We start from the raw sequence: 22,799 nt of genomic DNA, 5'->3' as shown, positions 1-22,799 counted from the left end.
ACCACCTCCCTAAACTTAACCCAGTCAGGGAATACACAGGAATCTTGACGTTAATTTCAATACCTCACCGCCACTTTGAGCTGTAACCGTTTACATCAGTGACACCTTTAACTTAACAGTTTTAGTTTGTGATAAAGACTATAGTCCACTATTATACAACAGAATTCAAATAGGCTGGGAGAATAAATCAAAGGCAAAGTTTATTTTACTTTTTTTTTTTTTATTCGTGATATGCCCTGAGAGCGCCAGAGTGTACTTTGTGTGCTCTCTGGTCTTTTGAAAAGTCGTTTGTGCCTCTGAATTTTTGCCCTAGTGCGCTCTGGCACACATAATAGTTGTTTTTTAATAAAACAAATAAATTCACGCACTTTCACAATGTTTTTGAGGACTCAAACTCTTTAGACAGCTAATTCAGAAAAATACCTTCAAAATTTAAGACCTCTTTAAGTCGTGATAAGACTTTTTAATACTTTAAGGGTCTTAATTTCCCCAAAATTGATTTATCAACTTTTAATACTTTGCAAGACCCCGCGGACCTCCTGCCAGTAAACCATTTTCAGGTGAGCAAACATACCAAACATGCAGCCTTGCATCACTGTTCAACTGAATGGCTGCTTGTTTCCTTTGCCAGCCCAGTTGAAATGACAGGCCAGGGAGTTGGTCAAGGCAGGTGACAGCATCCGTCTGATCATAGAGTCTGATGAGGTGCCCCCAACCAAAGCCAAGCGAGCAATCTAGAGATGAGAGAGAGAAGTGGTTGTCATCATGATGCTGCCCACACTGGAATCCTTTTATTTTTGCATCAAGAATCATTTTATCATCGAATTGTGGCCCTCTCAATCAGAATAGAATAGAATAGAAATGTATTTATTTAAAACAGGGACAATGCACAAATAAACATTAATCTTGTAGGAACAAGAAAAGATGCCAGGTTATAGCAGCTTTGCTAATTTCCACCCATAGTCCCTAGGCAGGTAAGGAAGGAATTGAATCGTGAGATACCCAGAGATTCCCACCCTTAGCTCATACTGGGCTGTGATATATGAAGTTGTTTCCTATGTTTATGTTTTTTTTCCTATGATACTGTACAGGCAGTAGATTGTAAGGTGTTAAGTATATTGCAGTTCAGTTTGTCAAATAAATTACCATACTTTGACAAACTGATTCATTCTTCAGTGATGATTCTGCCTCATTGAAGTTGTCTTCATTCATGATCGGCAGGTCAATGGGAGTCATCTCAAGGGTTGTGCCTGGCACTGGTCCCCTGTGACCACCTGGCGTAAATCTGGCATCTGCCAGTTCACTTTTGATGAACTGCACATCTCTTGACATTTCCTTTACTACCACTACTACTTCAGCGAGCATTGTGGTTATCTTCTCGATGGAAAGGTCTTAAAAAAAAAAAAAGAAAATTGTTAGTAAGAGAGAAAGTAAAACTTGCAAATTACTAAGGAATTACACAATTTGAAATAGACTTGCCTTTCAAAAGCTGCCTGGTATACTGACTTTGACCTTGCATCTGTGTGCTTAACACCTAGTATAAAACAAGCATCCACGCACCTTAATCACTGCACACATTGAAAGGCATTATTTAACTTCAAGTCTGCCATGGCCACCCACATATAATCCCCACCTCAGCCCACTTTAGTTTTGATCACAAAAAACATTTCTATACATATTTTAGTTCCCTCTTAAGATGTCTGGAGGTAGGAAAAACAAAGGTTCCAACAGATACACAAAAACAAGACTAATCTAATTTGTTCAAATAATTTTATTTTACATGCTCTAAATTAATAAATTGTGGTTATTAGTGAGGAGTGCTATCACATACCATTTTGTGGATGTTGAGGGCGACTGTGGGGGGTGTATTGCCTCGAACTGGATCCTGCTATATCTGTTGGGATATATATATATATACACACATCCAAATTGTTTACTTGGCTGTAACTTCTGCTCCTCTTGGAAGTGGCTTGTATTGGAGGCTGAAAGAAAAACAGAATGGGTTAATTTTTTATGTTGCAATACCACAAAAAATAATTGTTGCAATAAAGAGATTTATCTGACAAAATCAATGTAATGTAATCAATGTAAATCAGTGTCCAGTGCCAGTGAATTGCTTTTTACTGTTTTAATTTGCTATACACATATCATTATGGCCTCATGTGATTTTTCATCAGCATTTTAGTAGCATGTAGTCACAGTAGTAATGAACAAACAAAACAAATATAAACTGAAAATAGAATAAACGTAAAATAAAGCAAAAACATCTGCTGTTTTTTCACTTTCCTCCATAAATTAAATCACACTACTGACATCAAAATACTGAGTGACAGTTAGAAAGACTTAAGACATTCAAAACACAGACAATCTTATGCGAAAATTGATTTTTCAATCATGTAATAGTTTTTTTTATTTTTTTTATTTTTTTTTTACATTTAGGCTATTTCATGTATGAAAATGCAGTATACAGTTGTTTTAAATTATGTGTGGTTTTTATTATAATTTTATTTTATTCTATTTATTCCATTTATTTATTTCACTTGTTACAAATTTCAGAGGACCCCATTTGAATTCCAGGCGACCCCACGTGGGGTCCCGACCCCAAGTTTGAAACACACTGTCCTACAGTAACCTTAGCACAGGGCGTCCTCACCGGTCCTCACTGCTATCTTAGAAAGCATAAAGGTTCATTCTCACTGCCGCGATACGGAAATGTGGGACGGATTTGCGGAATATTTGCGCAGCGCTTTTCCGCGCTCAAACCATACACACAGGCGCGGTACGGACACGGTGTGGAATTTCGCGTTGTTGTGTCCCAAGTCCGCACAGTGTGAACAGGTGTGGGTGAACATGGATTTGAGTAGTAGTAGCAGCAGCAGCAGCGAGCTAGCAAGCTAACGTTTAACAAGTGTCAACATCAACTTTCCTCCGCGCTCCTCTCTGCTGGTCTCACCGACACTTCAGCACCCGTTCTGGGATACACAGTGTCGGCCCGCCCCGCCTGACCTCCGTGCTCCTCTCCGCTCCTCTCCCAGACACTTGAGCACATGTCCAGGGCCCCGGAGGTCAGGCCGGGGGGCCGCGGGACCACGGGTGGCAGCTCCGGGCATTTCCACTTTAACCCAAAACGAGTGCTCACGATAACCAGATGAGCAGATAACGTCAACTAGGGAAAATAAAATGAAAACACCACAGTTGTAGCCTGTTAGCATAACATGAGCTAAACCGCTAAACTAGCTAACAGCTAACGAAAGATAACGTTAGTTGGTGGGGACATGTGCTAAGCTATATACACCCAGTCGTGCCTCGCCACTCACCAGGAACCTCTTTTAACGGTCACAGAAGAAACAACAAAGCTATTTTCTGCCAGTTTATTCCAGTTAGCTTACCTGAAACCAACTGCAATGAGATGCTGTGTGCGAGCTCAGTTCCGAACAAACATCGCGGAGATGAAATCCCGCCTCTGCGGCGACTTCCGTATGTGGGCAGACATTCTACGGCACTGGGCCGACCCAAAGCCGACGTAACAGAGACGTTTGATGAGCTGGGACAAAAGAGTATTAAATTTAAAGATATCCGCCCATGCGGCCGACGCTTGTCAGACGTCATAAATTCAGGGCCGATGTGTCATCCTCAGGCCGACGTCGGCCAGATGTATGTGTGCTATCTGGGAAGTTATCGTTAGCCAAAATGCACTGTTAGCTAAAACTGATGTGGCTAAACTGATGCTGTATGCTCGAAATGTGCCAGGTAACGTTAAAACAAAACGTTAAAAAATTTAATAAACTCCGTTAAGCACAAAAGCGGCAGTTATCATTCGTAGAATCAATAAAATCAGTAATATTCCCAACTTACTTGAGCAGTAGCCGAGCATGGGCAAAGGGGAGGAGGAAGAAAATGGCTGCTTCTTCTTCTTGGCAAACGGAACGGCAAACCCAGCTCCTTCTTGGCGGCTGTTTAACGTTACCTGGGATGTACCATTTCACTAGGTTTAAAGTTTGGAGTGTTGGGCTGTTCCACTCCTTGCTGTCACTGTTCAAAAGCACCTTTTAGATGTCTTTGTCATTATAAATTACACACAAACCTTCAGAAGACTTTAACATAGTAAAAAGGTACGTCCACAGCAAAAGGTGTTTAAATTAAAATGTATGAGACCCCCCCACCCTCTCATTATATGGTCTCACCTAGTTCAGTCTATGATTGAAACAGCATTAGTAAAACAATATTGATTCAGTGTTGGCATTTCAATCTACAATCTCAACCATCATACAATGTGGATTCAATGATATATTTTCAACATAAAAATTTAGAAGGTTGATCAACCATTGATTTTTAAACCTTAACTAAAAATCAACCTTTTTGACCATAACTCAATGTTGATTTAACATCTTTTGCTATCTGAGAATGTTGATCTGGAAACAGTGATAATTAAGGATGCATCACTGCTACTATTGTCATTTTGATCCTTAAAGGCAAATACCAACATTTTGGGAAATTAGCTTGTTCAAAACCTTTAAATTCGCTAGCTAGCTCATTTAACATTGAACCAGCTAGTTGACTTGCTTTCTTCCTTAAAAGTGCCAAAATGCACTGATGGTACTATGTCAGTGTAGCTTACTCTGCAAAAGTTATTAGACAAGCTAATTTCCCCAAATGTTGGTTTTCTCCTGGCTCTTTTAGTGTTATTATTGTGTTAAATAGAAAATAAATAAATAAATAAATAAAATGCCCGGCCTGTATTTCCAAATTTACACATAGGTCAGTCTGGCTCACATGTGAAAGTATCTGCTGTCAGAATGGCTGTTGCGCAAAAGGCCTATAGGCTTAAATTGTTTTGGTTATCTATCTATAAAGCAAGAAGCGCCTGTGTGTCTGTCTGTGGCTCGCATCTCTCTGACTGTTTGTCAGATCGGCCTAAGCTTTCGGATATGGCTTGCGCATGGCACAATGGTGTGCATCCTTTATTTTGAAGTTTTTTGGTCAAAGTTTTTTGGATTATATATGAACACAAAGACTTTTGGGTTAATGTATCAAGTTATTTCCTCCAAGTTGGTGCTCACCAAGAATGTCTGCAATTTTTGCTGTGTCCAGTTGTAATTTGACTTTTCCTTTGAAGGCATTGGAGTGTCTGCCAGTCACACTCAAGCCCATCCTCCCAGGTGATTTTAGTTGACCTCTAGGTAGATGCAACACAGCTCCAGCTGCCATATTTTAACACTTTGGCCACAGAAAAAATACACTAATGGGCAGGGATCAGCTCAGGAGTACTGCTTCCAGTGTTGGAACATGGAATCGATTTATTGTCACATTTTACAGATTGTCCCTACAATGTGCGGTCAACTATAAATACAAATATTGACAATCTGGTAGTTGACAATATGATAATCTACCAAACTATTGTTTTCATTTGACAATCGCAGCAGTCTGGTCGGTGCAGTAACACTTAAGCTACTTACTCAATCCAATTGGAAAGACTGTGGCACATGTAATAAAGGAACATTGACAGTATTCAGGCATTGCTATTGGAAATAGTGTTAGCTAGGGGGGATTGTTGGCAAGCTCAGGGGAGGTTGCTTTTGCTGGTTGAGCCTGGGGGAAAAGATGTTCAGGACTCTTCGGTCGTGAGGTGCTACCACCAGCCCTAATTCATGTGAGATTCATCAGGTGGGTGGTAGATAGTGTCTTTTAGGATTTAGATGAATTTACAGCAGCACCCTACCTTCTTAGCGTAACATGGCTGGTTGACGAGTCTGGTCCAGCTTTGCCAGCCTGTTCAACCATCTTATTCCATCAACCATTTTATACCATCTTAAACCATCAACCAGCCTTTTCAACCAGCTCAGACCATCAACCAGTTAACACCATCTAAAACCATCAACCACCCTATTCAACCAGCTTCTAGACCATCAACCAGCTAAGCCCATCTAAAACCATCAACCACCCTATTCAACCAGCTTAGACCATCAACCAGCTAAAACCATCAACCAGCCTATTGAACCAGCTAAGACCAGTTAAAACCATCAACCAGCCTATTGAACCAGCTAAGACCAGCTAAAACCATCAACCAGCTAAAACCATCAACCACCCTATTCTACCAGCTAAGACCATCTGAAACCATCATCCAACCTGTTCAACCAGCTAATACCATCTAAAACCATCAACCAGCTAAACCCACTAAGACCATCTAAAACCATCAACCAGCCAGTTTTACCAGCTAAAACCATCTAAACCCACCAGCTAAGACCATCTAAAACCATCAACCAGCCTGTTAAACCAGCTAAAACCATCTAAAACCATCAACCACCCTAAACTGGTCTAAGCTGTTTTTTTCAGCAGGGGAGACAGCTACAACAAAGGAAGGTGAGGAGCAACATAAACACCAGTACTCAAATACTACTCAACAGTATGTGGTGACCCCACTGAAAGTGGACAAGGATTATTCGTTCAGGAAGAACATTTTGGCAGGAGTGATCACTAAGTCCACATCCATCCGCGCAACATTACAGGAGCTGAAAAGTGAGAGTCTTATCACCGTGGCCCAGCACAAAGGTGTGGAAAAACCAGAGAAGGCACTGTCTGTTGCAAAGCACCTGAGCAGATTTACATCCTGACAGCACCATAACACAGCTGACTGAGGGCAGAAAGAACAACAATAAATAATAAGTTCCTTAACAAGTTCTACTGACTAACTGATTGATCAATGATCGTTCCGTTATTGTTATGTGTTATGTTATGTTTACAGTTCAAATCGTGTATGTACATACAGTACAGGCCAAAAGTTTGGACACACCTTCTCATTCAATGCGTTTTCTTTATTTTCATGACTATTTACATTGTAGATTCTCACTGAAGGCATCAAAACTATGAATGAACACATGTGGAGTTATGTACTTAACAAAAAAAGGTGAAATAACTGAAAACATGTTTTATATTCTAGTTTCTTCAAAATAGCCACCCTTTGCTCTGATTACTGCTTTGCACACTCTTGGCATTCTCTCCATGAGCTTCAAGAGGTAGTCACCTGAAATGGTTTCCACTTCACAGGTGTGCCTTATCAGGGTTAATTAGTGGAATTTCTTGCTTTATCAATGGGGTTGGGACCATCAGTTGTGTTGTGCAGAAGTCAGGTTAATACACAGCCGACAGCTCCATTGGACAACTGTTAAAATTCATATTATGGCAAGAACCAATCAGCTAACTAAAGAAAAACCAGTGGCCATCATTACTTTAAGAAATGAAGGTCAGTCAGTCCGGAAAATTGCAAAAGCTTTAAATGTGTCCCCAAGTGGAGTCGCAAAAACCATCAAGCGCTACAACGAAACTGGCACACATGAGGACCGACCCAGGAAAGGAAGACCAAGAGTCACCTCTGCTTCTGAGGATAAGTTCATCCGAGTCACCAGCCTCAGAAATCGCAAGTTAACAGCAGCTCAGATCAGAGACCAGATGAATGCCACACAGAGTTCTAGCAGCAGACCCATCTCTAGAACAACTGTTAAGAGGAGACTGCGCCAATCAGGCCTTCATGGTCAAATAGCTGCTAGGAAACCACTGCTAAGGAGAGGCAACAAGCAGAAGAGATTTGTTTGGGCCAAGAAACACAAGGAATGGACATTAGACCAGTGGAAATCTGTGCTTTGGTCTGATGAGTCCAAATTTGAGATCTTTGGTTCCAACCGCCGTGTCTTTGTGAGACGCAGAAAAGGTGAACGGATGGATTCCACATGCCTGGTTCCCACTGTGAAGCATGGAGGAGGAGGTGTGATGGTGTGGGGGTGTTTTGCTGGTGACACTGTTGGGGATTTATTCAAAATTGAAGGCACACTGAACCAGCATGGCTACCACAGCATCCTGCAGCGACATGCCATCCCATCCGGTTTGCGTTTAGTTGGACGATCATTTATTTTTCAACAGGACAATGACCCCAAACACACCTCCAGGCTGTGTAAGGGCTATTTGACCAAGAAGGAGAGTGATGGAGTGCTGCGGCAGATGACCTGGCCTCCACAGTCACCGGACCTGAACCCAATCGAGATGGTTTGGGGTGAGCTGGACCGCAGAGTGAAGGCAAAGGGGCCAACAAGTGCTAAACACCTCTGGGAACTCCTTCAAGACTGTTGGAAAACCATTTCAGGTGACTACCTCTTGAAGCTCATGGAGAGAATGCCAAGAGTGTGCAAAGCAGTAATCAGAGCAAAGGGTGGCTATTTTGAAGAAACTAGAATATAAAACATGTTTTCAGTTATTTCACCTTTTTTTGTTAAGTACATAACTCCACATGTGTTCATTCATAGTTTTGATGCCTTCAGTGAGAATCTACAATGTAAATAGTCATGAAAATAAAGAAAACGCATTGAATGAGAAGGTGTGTCCAAACTTTTGGCCTGTACTGTATGTTATATATCATATTACTGGAATAAATCTTTCCTGCAGACAGTATTGATGTGTGAATTTTCCACAAGTATAATATTAGTGCAAGTCCGAGCTCAGTTCAGTGTCAAAGAAGCTCTTGTCATTAAATCACTACAATAATAATAATAATAATAATTAAAGCTGCAAGCAGCGTTTGGCAGGACCTCGCACTCGCGCCCGTTTCGGCCCCCAGATTATGTTGTCACTGTGAATTATTTAGAAATATCAAACATATTGCCACAAACATCAGAAAATCCTTACAGAACTGAACGTTTTGATGTTTGAATGCTTTCTGTAGCTGTAGGTATGGAGAAGTGACATCACAATATGCAAATTAAATGAGCGAATTTCTTCCCATCAGATTCCTCTTCCTTTATTTTGAGGATGAAATGACAAAAACAGCACAAAACAAAAGAAATCTACTGTGTAAATATGTTCAAAATGTTGTTTTACTGAGCTTTATGAAATCCAATATGGTCACCGCCTAATGACACCACAATATGCAAATTAGATGAGTGAATTTACTCCAGTGACAAACTTTGGGTCATGATGAATATTTTTCTCATTTACAGTATGCCTTTATCTCTCACCACTTTCAAGCCACAGCCTTTTGAAATGTTGAAATGAAAATGGAATATTTTCCTCTATAAACTGTGACACTTGAAGGGTTAAAATGGAGATGCTGCCCCTGTCATGTCTGCATGTAAGATGTAGACACGCACAGACATCATGTTTCTTTGAGTTTGTGTGTGACAGCGGTTGCCATGGTAATTAAGTAAGTGCACCTAGCAGAAGAGCATAGAGAGACAGACAGAACACACAGGAGACCTGTTTTAGTGGAGATTTAACTCCTCGAACAAATTCTTCCCATTCCCAAACCGTTGGTCCAGTCATCAAAAAAAAGTAATGGTGAGAGAGATAAAGTTATAAAGAAGATCTGTTTAGTAGCAGTTGAGCTGGCACGTGTCCCTGTTTGAAGGCGATACGATAAACAATGTAGGAGGAGATGTGTTTTTTTGAGAGCACGTTTGAGGTGAAATCTTACTTTGAAAGGTCAAGTAGCTCACTTCCTGTTGGAATTAGGTCATGGGTGTCAACGCATGATTTGTAAGTCAAACACACCAGTTTTGGTTTGATCTTGATACGACATTCCTACGGGCTGCAGTGGCCAGTTTAGTGCACCTATGTGGCGCTAGAGAGCCCATTTTGGCACTTTAGGGGTTGATAATGTGTGTGTTCTGTTTCAAATGAAGTTTCTGCTGCTGTAATCTGTCCTTTAAAGATTGTGAGACACACAGACCAGAGAACCCTGTGGCTGTGTCTGTGTGTGCAGCCGTTGTCATGGCGATTAATGACTTGCCCGTACCTGTGGCAGACACAGACACGTCAGGAGAGCAGATCACCAAAGGCTGTTTATAAAGGGATTTAACTCCTCGAACAAATGCTTCGCATACCCAAACCGTTGGTCCAAGCAAGAAAATAAAGTGATTTTGAGAGACAGCCACATCTCGTGAACGCACGTGTCGCGTTTTATATTTCTCGAGTCAAAAATGTGGTCAGGGGAGCGAGTTTAAAATGTGTTGCACCCCAGCTGTTTCCAGAAATTTCTCCTCTGAGTTTACATGGGAGTGAATGAGAAAAAAATCAGCGCTCCCTTCGCTTTGGAGCCACTCAGCAAAAATGTGTACGTGTGAGAGATTCCATGTCAACATATCTGTGAGCTGGACAAATTTTCCTACGTTTTGTGGTATAAATTGTGTGTGTACAGTGAAAATTGTGGCCATGGCAGTGAGTTAAAGACAAAAGTTTTAGACGATTTTTAGAGCCCTCTCCACTCTAGCTCACAGCATTCCGTGCAATACACACCCATTGTAAACTGAGAATTTCTCCACTTTTGCTCATGGTACTTTGAGAGGCACAGATGAAAAACGGTAAAAGATATGGAAAAGATGAAAACATGAGTGAATAGATGAGACCTGTGGCAACATTTGAGAGTTGGAATGGAGTCTGTAACACAAAGTATGGAGACGCTGTAAATGCTAGAAAAAGCCCTAAGATTGGTGTCTTTCTTCCCCCTGCTGCCATTCATTTCCTATGGGACAGCTTTCGAAGATCGTCAGGACGTTTTTCTGACATCTTACCTTATGGAGGCCATAAAATCCAAACTAAGCGAGTAATGGAAAAGTTACGAATAACTTTTGATTAGAAGGAGTTGATCTGTCATCTGTGCAAGTTTGAAGCCAATTGGATAAGCGCTGTATGAGAAGAAGATTTTTTAGGAAAGGCAGTTTTAAGGCAAAATCTTACTTTGAAAGGGCAAATAGCTCACTTCCTGTTGGATTTAGGTCAGTGGTGTCAGCGCGTGATTTTTAGGCCTTCATGAGACGAACACGCCACTTTTGGTTTCATGTTTCTACGACGTTCCTACAGGCCGTGGCGGCCATTTTTGTGTGCCTAGGTGGCGCTAGAGAGCCCATTTTGGCACTTTAGGGGTTAATGTCATGATTTTCTAAAATTTTTCACCGGTTCTGATGTGCGTGCCAATTTTGGTGAGTTTTTGAGCATGTTTAGGGGGTCAAATTCCAGTTCAAAGAGGCGGCGGAAGAAAGAAAGAAAGAAAGAAAAAAATAATAATAAACACACCAAAAACAATAGGGTCCTCGCCTTTGGCGAGGACTGCTCTGTGAGCAGTCCTCTGCCTTAGGGCTCGGTCCCTAATAATAAACGGAGCAAAAACAATAGGGTCCGAGGCGAGGACTGCTCTGTGAGGAATTTGTTGTTTTATATTTTGGCCAGTTTTTGGACGATCAAAATTCTTTTAATAACTTTTTGTCAGAGGGTTGACAGATGCTACATGCAAAGTTTGGTGCAAATCGGTCAAATCGCCTAGGAGGAGTTCGAAAAAGTACGTTTTTCATTTGTCACGATTTAGCGAATGGAAAGTTACCGTGGGCTTGGCTTACATCACACAATTCAGCTGAATTCAGAGAAAACGTAAATAGAAGGTTTAACAATGTGCGACATATTATGTGGGAGTTATTAGCCATAAACGCTTTTGCATTGAAAATAGCGGCACCTGCTGGTCATTTTTGGTGTGTGAGTTACAGGGGCCAGTTTATACCACCCCTATCAATTTTATTTCCATGAGTGTTATGGTGTTGGCACAGTGCCAAATATTAAATTAGACGGCCACCAGAGCGCCACCTAGTGGCGGATCGGTAAGTCCTTCATCAGGTATCCTCAGGAGGGCATTGACAATAATTATACCAAGTTTCGTGTTAATCCGCCCAACCGATGTTGAGATATAAAATACTTCAATTTAAAGAGCGCCACCTTGTGGTCCTCACCCGAAATTTTGGACAGAGCCTCAAGGGCTCATGGGGAAGTGGTAACCTGAGTTTCATGTTATTCGGATACACCAATGTGAAGATATGCAGCACTTTCTGTTTAGAACGAACTCTGCAGGAAGTTGCTATTTAATAACTTGAGTATTGTTTGGAATATCAAAATTCTTTTAATAATTGTTTGTCGGGAGGGTCCACAGATGCTGTGTGCAAAGTTTCACGCCAATCGGTGAAATTGCCTGGGAGGAGTTCGAAAAAGTAGGTTTGCAACATTTTGCGAATTTGCTAAAAAAAAAAAAAAAGGTAGGCGGAAATGGGCGTGGCCTATATCACGAGATTCAGCATAATTCACTGAACGCGTGGATATAAGGTTTTTGAATGTGCGACAAAGTATATGGGAGTTATGAGCCAAAACGCATTTTCCTTAATAATAGCGCCACCTAGTGGTGGAAATTCAGGAGACCAATAGATTATAAAAATTTTTGCCAGGTGTGACTTATATTTCATGCATTAGAAGTGGAATGAAGTTGATGCGGTCAAGTACATGTTAAAGTAAAAACTGGTCACTTCCTGTTACCACCGGGGGGCGCTATGAGTAAGGTGGGATTTGCGCAGCCATCATCATGTCCAGCAAGTTTGAAGCTGCTAAGATCAAGTACGTGGGTGGGAGAGCCGTTCGAAATTCGATGGCAAGAAAACGAAAAGTTGCCAAAATTTGTCACACCCTAGCGGCCACGTGCCTTGACATAGAGAAAAGCTTTTAATAACTTTTGATCAGCATGTTCTCAGGATGATCTGTAGCCAATTTGAAGTCGATCGGACGAAATCCCTAGGAGGAGTTCCTTCAAATTTAAGATGTGGAAATCGCCGTAATGAAAAAATTCAAAACAAAATGGCTGACTTCCTGTTGGGATTTTACCATGACATCAAGAGACTTTTTTGTGCGTCTCAGTATGATACATGTGTGTACCAAATTTCGTTTGCCTACGACAAACTAACCCCAATGGGGAGGGGTTTTTGAAAATTTGAAAGGGGCGAAATTGGGACACGAAATGTCGGAATAATAATAATAATAATAATAACAATAATAATTAAAGCTGCAAGCAGCTATGATCAGGCCCTCGCTCCCCCATGCGACCGTGGGGGCCTGAGGCACGTGAGGGCTGTGGCGTGAAGCTAGAAGGGAGAAAAAACCTGGCAGGAGCTAAAAAACGCAATATTTCGTTCATCCACCAGGTGGCGCTACAAGCATAACCAGATGTGGCCAGGTGCGTTCAGGGGCGGACCCTCATAACACGTGAAATTTCAAGTAAATCGGTCAATGCATGAAGGATTTATACCAAGTTGATGTTCCGTGGCGAAGGATGCCGCCACGGCAGCCTGCAACATGACAGGACACATGTTTCACTGTGGAGATTCATCAACTTGATTGTCATGTGGCCACAAAATGTAGTTGATCAGGTCAGGAGCTTGAGGTTGGTGTTTGTCAGTGTAAAAGACGGCATTTCCTGTTTCCACAAGGGGGCGCCATGAGCAAAATTGCCTACGAGCATATGGATGCGTTGAGGGCGGAGCTCTTATCATGTACAGAAATTTTGAAGCAGTTTGGATGAATTATGTGGGAGAGAGAGCTGCTTGAATATGCATGGCGATGCATCAACAATGGCAGCACCATAGCAGCCACACCCTTTGACCTACAGACATGCAGAGCACAACTTTTAATCAGCATGGTCTCTGGATGATCTGTAAAAAAACTTGAAGTTGATTGGATGAAATCCCTAGGACTAGTTCGTTAAAATACAACATCTGGAAATCACGCCAAAATGACAAGTCAAAATCAAAATGGCCGACTTCCTGTTTGGAGTAGACCATTGGTGCCAGAGACTTTTATGTACGTCTGGACAACATACACATGTGTACCAATTTTCATGTTCCAACTCCAAAAAAAACCCTATGTGAAGGGGTTTTTGAAAATTTCAAGGGGGCGCTATAGAGGCATTTTGTCCCCCCCATGGGCAACACCCCTATCAGATGCAAGAGCTCACCATTCTTGACCTGTGTATCAATTTTTGTGAGGATATGGGGTCGCTGAAGCCATCAAAAAGCCAAACATATTTGGTGGCGAGCGAGGCACCATAGCGGTCACACCCTTTGACATAGAGAAAAGCTTTTAATAACTTTTGATCAGCATGGTCTCTGGATGATCTGTAAAAAATTTGAAGTCAATTGGATGAAATCCCTAGGACTAGTTCGTTAAAATACAACATGTGGAAATCACGCCAAGGTGACAAGTCAAAATCAAAATGGGCGACTTCCTGTTCGGAGTAGACCATTGGTGCCAGAGACTTTTATGTGCGTAGAAGCATTTTGTCCCCCCCATGGGCAACACCCCTATCACATGTAAGAGCTTGCCATTCTTGACCTGTGTATCAATTTTCATGAGGAAACAAGGTTGCTGAAGCCATCAAAAAGCCAAACGTATTTAGTGGCGAGGGATCGATAGTCGCCACGCCGCCACATGGACACCATTAGACGTAGCTTCACAGCGTTTATAAGGTACTTTCACCAACTTGTTCTGCATGCATTAGAAGTGGAATGAAGTTGATGCGGTCAAGTTTGTGGCATTAGTACATGTTAAAGTAAAAACTGGTCACTTCCTGTTACCACTGGGGGGTGCTATGAGTAAGGTGGGATATTAACATATCGGGGCATTCGGGGCAGAGCCATCATCATGTCCAGCAAGGTTGAAGCTGCTGAGATCAAGTATGTGGGCGGGAGAGCCGTTCGAAATTCGTCACACCCTAGCGGCCACGCCCCTTGATATAGAGAAAAGCTTTTAATAACTTTTGATCAGCATGTTCTCAGAATGATCTGTACCAACTTTGAAGTCAATAGGACGAAATCCCTAGGACAAGTTCGTTCAAATGTAAGTTGTGGAAATCGCCGTAACGAAAAAATTCAAAACAAAATGGCCGACTTCCTGTTGGGATTTTACCATGACGTCAAGAGACTTTTTTGTGCGTCTGGGTATGATACATGTGTGTACCAAATTTCGTTTGCCTACGACAAACTAACCCCAATGGGGAAGGTATTTTGAAAATTTGTAGGGGGCGCTATTTCGGCATTTTGCGCCGACCATGTGCAACCGCCCAAAAATATCGAATTTCGGATGTGGCCGGACAAATGTGGAAAGTTAGAAGCATTTTCAAATTTGGGAAAGAGGCGAAATTGGGACAGGAAATGTCGCAAGAATAATAATAATAATAAACAGCACGATTTCAATAGGGTCCTCGGACGACTTTGTCGTCGCTCGGGCCCTAATAACAAACAGCGCGATTTCATTAGGGTCCTCCGCGGACGACTTTGTCGTCGCTCGGGCCCTAATAATAATAATAATAATAATACTATAAAAACCCTAAAGATAATAAAAACAAAGTCTGCATATTTTAAAGTTCTTTATTCATTTGAAAGATCATCAAATGACTTTTTTACTCCCCGTAACACTGAATTTAAATAGCCTCAAGCTACAGTAGACCTACGCCATACTTCTGTACTTGTGCTCCAATTTTATGGCCTGTGCTACAAAAACTTTCAGCCTTTATTGCACCTGAGCTGAGTGCCAAAAAAAATTAAGCCCTGCCCCTGGTGAGATGGCATAAGGTAGCTGTTCAATCTTGGACAAAATTATCTCTTCTCCTCATGTGAAATTAATGTACTTGTCAGTCAATCATGTGCCTTATGAAATCATACAAGGTTACAACTCCAGTGAAATGTGATCATGTCAGCTCCTTCCACTTGTAATTGTTCCACTTTTTTGCCTTATTTGTAGGCTTTTGTTTTATTATTGTTCATGTTTCCAGACAGGCTGCAGTGTCTGTGTTTATGGCATCCGGGATGGTTCTGGAAATTAATGGTTTCCGGTTGTGAAATGATTTAACTGTAGTTTTGGGTGTAGATTTTGCTTCTGTTGTTTTACAGATTATATCTGCAAGACTCAGTGAGTTCATTGTACAATGGCTAGCAGGATGTTAGTTCAGTTGGTGCTCATCTTCTCAATCTTTTTTCGTGGTGTTCACTAATGTTAACATTTGAAAACCTCATCCTGGTTAGCTAGCAGGACTCGGTGGGAGGAGAGTTTAGAGAGTGGTGGATTGATTTCCTTATTACAATGAGGTGCCAGACACCAACACAAAAAACATTGCCAACACTTGCAAATTAGACATAAGAGCATAGGCTTTGCACAAAGTGGTGCACAAATTTAGTGCAGACAGGTAAAAATGGAAATATCTGTGCCAAAATCGTTCATGAAGGGAACCAGCTGATGTTTTTTATGTCAAATTAATATAATAAACTACACTAAACACAATGAGAATTCACCTCCTGCGCTGCGGACATATGGTTATTAATGTTGCAGAGGCACTAAATAGAGGTTATGAATGAATGAATGAAAATGTTTATTTCGGTCAGGTCATTTAACAAAAATACACAGTTTAACAGAAAATATCAGTATAACTAGAAAATTACCAAACCGAAAAGGCATAGGCTGAAGCTAACGCTTATTTTCGCCTACCCTTCTTACATGATCACCTTATTCAGATTAAATCATTTAAAACATTAAACAGAAAATAATACCATATTACACAAAAATCCCAAATATAATTCCAGAATGATATCAGTAACATCAACTACATTTCTCATATTTTTCAAATACCTTACTTTTAAACAAGCGTTTGAATTCATAAATTGACTGGCACATCTTCAATTCGTCGTCAAGAGCATTCCATAAATTTGCACCCCTTACAGAAATACATAGATCTTTTATCTTAGTCCTGGATTTTATTTTCTCGATCATACGTTTCCCTCGGAGCTCATACCTACATTCCCTTTTTTAAACATACTCACTATTTTACATGGTAACAGGTTGTTATATGCTTTGTACATTATCAATGCTATATTGTAGTCCACTAAGTCCATAAATTTGAAAGCCCTTAATTTAATAAATAATTCATTTGATGGTTCTCTGTAATTTGATTTTGTGATAATCCTTACAGCTCTTTTTTGAAGGATAAAAATAGGTTTAGTATGGGTAGAATATGCATTCCCCCATATTTCTAGGCAATACATTATGTAAGGGACAACCACTGAACAATACAGAATATACATAGCATGTTGGTCCAACATATCCTTTACCTTGAATAATATGGCAATTGATTTGGCTAATTTTGAATTAACATGATTGATATGCATTTTCCAATTATGTTTATGGTCCATAATGACACCTAAAAATTTTGTTTCAAACACTCTTTCAATTTCTGTATCCTCTATTCTCAGTTTAACTACTGTATCTATTTTTCGATTCCCAAATATCATAAATTTTGTTTTAATTGTATTTAAAGATAACTTATTTACATCAAACCATTTTTTTTTACCAGTTTCATCTCGTTTTCAACAGTGGTTATTATATCAGTTAACTGTTCCCCAGAACAGAAAAAATTTGTATCATCTGCGAAGAGGATGCAATTCATATATTTCGACACTTTACAAAGTTCATTCAGATACAAAATAAATAGTTTTGGCCCAATCACTGACCCTTGTGCGACCCCGCATTTTACAGAATCGGTTTTATTACAAGAGACATATTGCCATCTATCACTTAGATAAGAACATAACCAGGAATGAGCTACCCCTCTGACGCCATATTTGTACATCTTTTGCATTAATAATCCATGGTTGATTGTATCAAAGGCTTTTTTTTAGATCAATAAAAATTCCCATTGTGTATAATTTATTGTCTATGGCGGTGGTTATTTCATCCATGAGATTCATGAGTGCTAATCCAGTAGACTGGTTTGTTCTAAAACCATACTGGTTCTCACTCAGGATGTTATACTTTTCTATAAAACTATCCAATCTTGTAACAAATAGTTTCTCCAGAATTTTTGAAAATTGCGGAAACAAAGAAACTGGTCTATAATTTGACACAAGATCTTTTCCCCCAGACTTATACAAGGGAATTACTTTAGCTGTTTTCATTTCATTTGGAAAGATTCCAGTTGTGAGTGAAAGATTAAAAATATAGGTCAGAGGTTTAACCACACCTTCTATAGTGTCCTTAATTAAGGCCATGTCAAAACCATTATTATCTGTAGACCGCACTGACAATCCCCATAACTTCTGTTTCATGAATGGCTGTAAGAAACATACTATTTACATTTATTTCTGTCAGGTTACTTACTTCATCCGTGATAATTGGTTGTACAATATTACTTGCCAAACTCGGTCCTACATTTACGAAAAAACTATTAAATTCGTTTGCAACATTTTCCTCATTGTAAATATGAATATCTCCCTTTAAGATGGATTGGGGAAAATCAGCTTTTCCAGTGTTCTTTCTAATTAAGCTGTTAATTACTTTCCAAGTCTCTCTGATATTGTTTCTACTATCTTCCATTAATTTACTATAGTGATTCTCCTTACTTATCCTAATTATCTTTGTCAATCTATTTTTGTGTAGCTTATATCTTCTTTCGGCTTTTTCTGTTCTACTTCTTATAAATTCTCTGTATAGTATATTTTTCTTTTTAATTGCATCCTGTAGGGTTTTGGATATCCGTGGCTTATTTTCTTTTTTTACTTCTATCACTATGTGTTCTCAAGGGGCAATTTCTATCATAACACTCTTTAAATATACTTAAAAATGAATTATAAGCCTCGTTTACATCAGCAACATGAACAGATTCCCAGGTTTGTCTCATCAGATCCATTTTTAATGACTCCACCGTTTCTGTATTTCTCAATCTAAGTGTTGTTTGTTTTTTTTCCCCAGGATTTCCCCTTAGATTATAGTGAAAAGTTGTAAAAATTGGTAAGTGATCACTTATGTCTTGGATGAACAACCCCCCTACAGTTGCATCAATGATGTTAGAATAAATATTGTCCATTAGAGTTGCAATGGACCTAGTAATTCTACTTGGTTTAGTGAGTCCCCACATACAAATACAGTCTTCTTATTAATTATTTTTTCATACAAGTCAATCATTTGTTCCTTAAGAATTCCTATTCCACATACAGGAGCTTTGTAAACACAACTTATGATTATGTTTTTAGCTTTCTCCATCTCAATTTCTACTGTTATAAATTCCAACTTGTCATCTATCCCTTTAGACATATTTTTCACTTGCTTACATTGTAGGGTCTCATCAACATATGGGACCACGCCCCCACCCCTTTTCTTCTCCTATTAACATAAAACATGCGATACCCCTGCAATTCATAATCTTTTACTATTCCGTCACTCAACCAAGTTTCTAAAACAGCTACAGCACTAAATTTGGTTTTCAACATCCCCAAAAAATCATATACCTTTGAGAAATTTTTAATTAGGCTTCTGCTATTTATATGTATAATTGAGAACACACCTATCATTTTAACCTTTACGTTGAATTGCTGTTCAGTATAATACCTACATTTGTTTTGCATGGTATGAAAAAAATGTGTTTCTGGGTCTAAGTCACAGTCCATGTCGTGTTCTTTTCCCAGAGTAATCAAATGTTTCATAATTAAAATCTAGATATGAATTTAGAAGAGTGGTCATATCATTTCCTCCAGTCGTTACATCTTGATCGTCACTCTCATAGTCCACAATTGGTAAGAGTAAATCATAAATAAATGAAATATCCAAAACACTGACAATGAACTCACTCATTTCCAGAGTTCCACTCGTTTGTACCTCCACAATGTCCCCGCAGTCCAACATCTGCAACAGGAAAAGAGGAAAAAAGAAAGAAAGAAAGAGAGAAAAAAAAAAGCAGTCTAGGGCAACTAGCACGGCAATTCCATAGGCCCATTCCCTTGTTAATACTCGCGACAGGCCTGCAGCTCCAAGCCACTCCAAGTCCCCAGCTCACCCGGAAGAAAGCTCCAGTCACTGTCGGCCAACCAATACACGCACAGTCCAAACAAATTTCTATTGCCGATAAACTTCCCATAAAACATCCATACTACTCCTGCAATGAAATCTGAACAGACAGCGACAAACTTTCACTGTGATTATTTCAATTTGTCCATTCAGTCTCATTGAAATTTTTCCAGTTCTTCAATCTCCCGAATAACAATGGATTTCTCCTCTTCGGGGGATGATCCATTCGTACGTATCCATATCTTACAGTCTCTAGTCCACGTTGATTTGATTTTTTTCTGTTTTCTCAATAAACGCGCACATCTGGCAATGTCCGCGTTCTTTCTCGTTAGATGCTCATTCATATAGACATTTGACCCTTTCAGCTTGTTTCCTTGTCTCAGAAGATCCGTCTTGTGTTTCCGATTTGCAAACCGCATGATAATGTTTGGCTCCATTTGTCCTGCTCTGTTTGAGGCTCTCTTTGGCAATAGGTGACAGGCTGATATACTTTCCTTTTGAATGGCTATTTGTTTACTGTGGAAAAATTGAATCACCTGTTCCTCGAGAGTCTGTAGCTCGGTCAGCGGAGCGTCCTCGCCCCCTGACTCCCCGCTGGCAACTCATGCGTAAGAGCGGTGTCTGGTTGTCAATCCACTAATCACCACATTATCCTTGCGTGTATATTGTTCCAAATCGTCGACTCTCCGCACCAGGGCAGCAATCTTATCATCTTTTTCCTTGATCAGTTTCTTAAGACTCTTCACCTCTTCCTTCACCAGACCTTTCACCTCTTTCAGCATCCAGCGATTTCTTAATCTCATCCATCTCGGATATTGCGCTTGCCTTGGGATCTTTCTGTTTAATCTTTAGTAAAGATGTTCCCCCCTAACTGACGCGTCAGAAAGGGAACTCTAATGGTTTGAAAAGTTTGATCTGAAAGTTTTGATCATCAACAAAAAGAGTGGAGTCCGCGAGGCTTCCACTCCGCCGCCATGACACTTGCCCCTATATGCAATCTGTGAAGCAGTTTTTTAAATCCATTTTGAGATTAAACATAAGGTTTTGTTTTTGGTCACCTGCTCATTTCAGCTTGCCCAGTGACCCGCCTCCCATTCATCCTGGTTTTTCAGCGACTCAGCTTCAGTCATGTACACCTCATCAAAGCAGCTCACTTCACCTGTTCCTGATTATTTACATCCAGTATACTTATTTCCCCTTGCCAACCCTGCCTGCCTCTGTCCTGCTCAGCCTCAAGTGGCCGTTCAAACAACTGCAGTTTTTGGGAGTTCTGTGTCAGCTTCATTTTTCAACTCCAGAGGTTACAGCTTGATGCCAATGCACAATGGAGAGGCAATGGTTTGAGTTACTTTATTAAACAGAGCAGACCAGGTTACATCGCATGACAGTTGTAAAGTTCTAGAATAAAACTCTGATACAGAAAAGTAGCTTTTAGTCTCTTTAGTGAACTTATAAGTCTCCGTTACAATTGTTTACATTTCTGTTATCGTCACCATCTTGATTCTGATTACATCGCTGCTTCTGCAGTCTCCACCAAACAGTGAAACTAAAATGCCCCCTTGTAGACTGAATAAAACAATGTCTGTTTTCAACCTAAGACACATCACATGTGGAACAACTATAACATCATAACATCACATGTTATAAATCATGAACATTACAACCCTCCTTTCTTTACTCTTTTTTTTCTTTGAAAACTGTCCACATTATTCAAAGTCAGTGAGGTATGATGGGGGTCCTCTATTCATCCTGACTGGGTATCTGCGCACAGGTGACTGTGACCCAGGAGGGTCAGGGGGGTCAGAGGCTAAGGGTTCTGGGGTTCGTTCAGGAAGGATTTCAGTCCAGTCCATGACATCTCGTCCACCAAACCACCTGACTGACAGGGGTGATTTTCATTTGCTGGTAGAGTCTTGAAGTGGGATGAGTTTCTGGTGATGACATGGTCGTTGCGTTTGGCTGTCACCATGGAACCTTTGATAGCAATGACCTTGTATGGGTCGGGGTTGTAGGCAGGGCATAGCTCCCCTTCTTTCTTTTGACAACACAGGACCATCCATGTCGCCCACTCTCAGAGCCAAAGGAGCAACATGGCGCATCCAGTCAGCATTTTGTTTCATCCTGTTCTTTGCCAGGGCATCTGCCTGTCGTAGTGGCACATCAGTCGGAGACTGGAAGGGAAGAGGAGATCCAGGTAGCTTGATTCGAAGGGGCCTCCCAAACAGCACATCAGCAGGAGCTATTCCAGTCGAGCAGTGAGGTGTGGCATGGTAATTGCGGAGGAACGCGTACAGAGTCTGTTTCCATGGGCGGCCTTCAACATGTGCAGCACGTATAGCCTTTTCAAGGGTGCGCATAAAATGTTCAGCCTCTGCATTGGCCTGAGGCCAGAGTGGAGTTATCTTCCTATGTCTGAAGCCCAGGTATGTTGCGAAATCTGCAAATTCTGAGCTTTGGAAGGGTGGGCCATTATCTGTTTTGACCTCAAGCGGAATTCCCAGTGTCGAGAATATTTTATCAAGTTTAGGAACTGTGGCTCTGGCTGACGTGGACTGCAGAAACTCTACCTCTGGATACCTGGAGTATTCATCAATGACCACCAAAAAGTAATCACCAGAGGGGAATGGACCATAGAAGTCTACACCAACTTTTTCCCATGGTGATGATGGCAGGTCAGACATGCGGAGAGGTTCTTGTGTGTGATTGGGCACAACGGCCTGACATGGGATGCAGCTAGCTATCATGGTTTCTACCTGTCTGTCAATGCCAGGGAACCAGACTTTCTCCCTGATCAGCTTTTTTGTTTTGACCAGCCGCTGGTGGCCTTCGTGTGCAAGTGATATTGCCCTGACTTGTAAAGAATTGCTGCTTTGCAGCTTTGGTTGCATTCTGAATTTCTGTTAGTGTCATTGCCTTAGGGACAGCATTTGCAGTAACAAAGTTCACATATTCTTCCACTTGTTGTTCAGTGTTTGAAACATCCTGAAAGACATGACACATGTGCGGGGTGGCGTAATATGTAATCTGCTGGGTTGTCCTTGCCAGATTTGTATCGGACTGTGTAGTTGTAAGGCTGAAGACGTAGACTCCAGCATCTATATGAGCAGGCAGCTTGGATTTGGGGT

The 22,799-nt window shown here is 40.7% G+C and overlaps 1 protein-coding gene and 1 long non-coding RNA gene across 3 annotated transcripts in view; one reads left to right on the top strand and one right to left on the bottom strand.

The window, feature by feature from the left end:
• The window catches only part of opn5 (opsin 5), a 223,099-nt gene that overhangs the window by 70,643 nt on the left and 129,657 nt on the right, over positions 1-22,799 (top strand). The window lies entirely within an intron of this gene.
• Positions 1,143-3,920, bottom strand: LOC144466508 (uncharacterized). 2 transcript variants are annotated; one of them, XR_013493103.1, is made up of 4 exons: positions 3,856-3,920; positions 3,390-3,544; positions 1,832-1,982; positions 1,480-1,534 (listed from the first exon to the last, which is right to left on the bottom strand). It is a non-coding gene; the product is annotated as an uncharacterized LOC144466508 (long non-coding RNA). The 2 variants fall into 2 exon arrangements; XR_013493102.1 differs by having other exon boundaries at positions 1,143-1,982.

Source organism: Epinephelus lanceolatus, chromosome 13, assembly GCF_041903045.1.
Source record: "Epinephelus lanceolatus isolate andai-2023 chromosome 13, ASM4190304v1, whole genome shotgun sequence".
NCBI classification, from domain to species: domain Eukaryota; kingdom Metazoa; phylum Chordata; class Actinopteri; order Perciformes; family Serranidae; genus Epinephelus; species Epinephelus lanceolatus.
The sequence above is the reverse complement of the archived record's forward strand: the minus strand, read 5'-3'. Positions and strand labels throughout refer to the sequence as shown.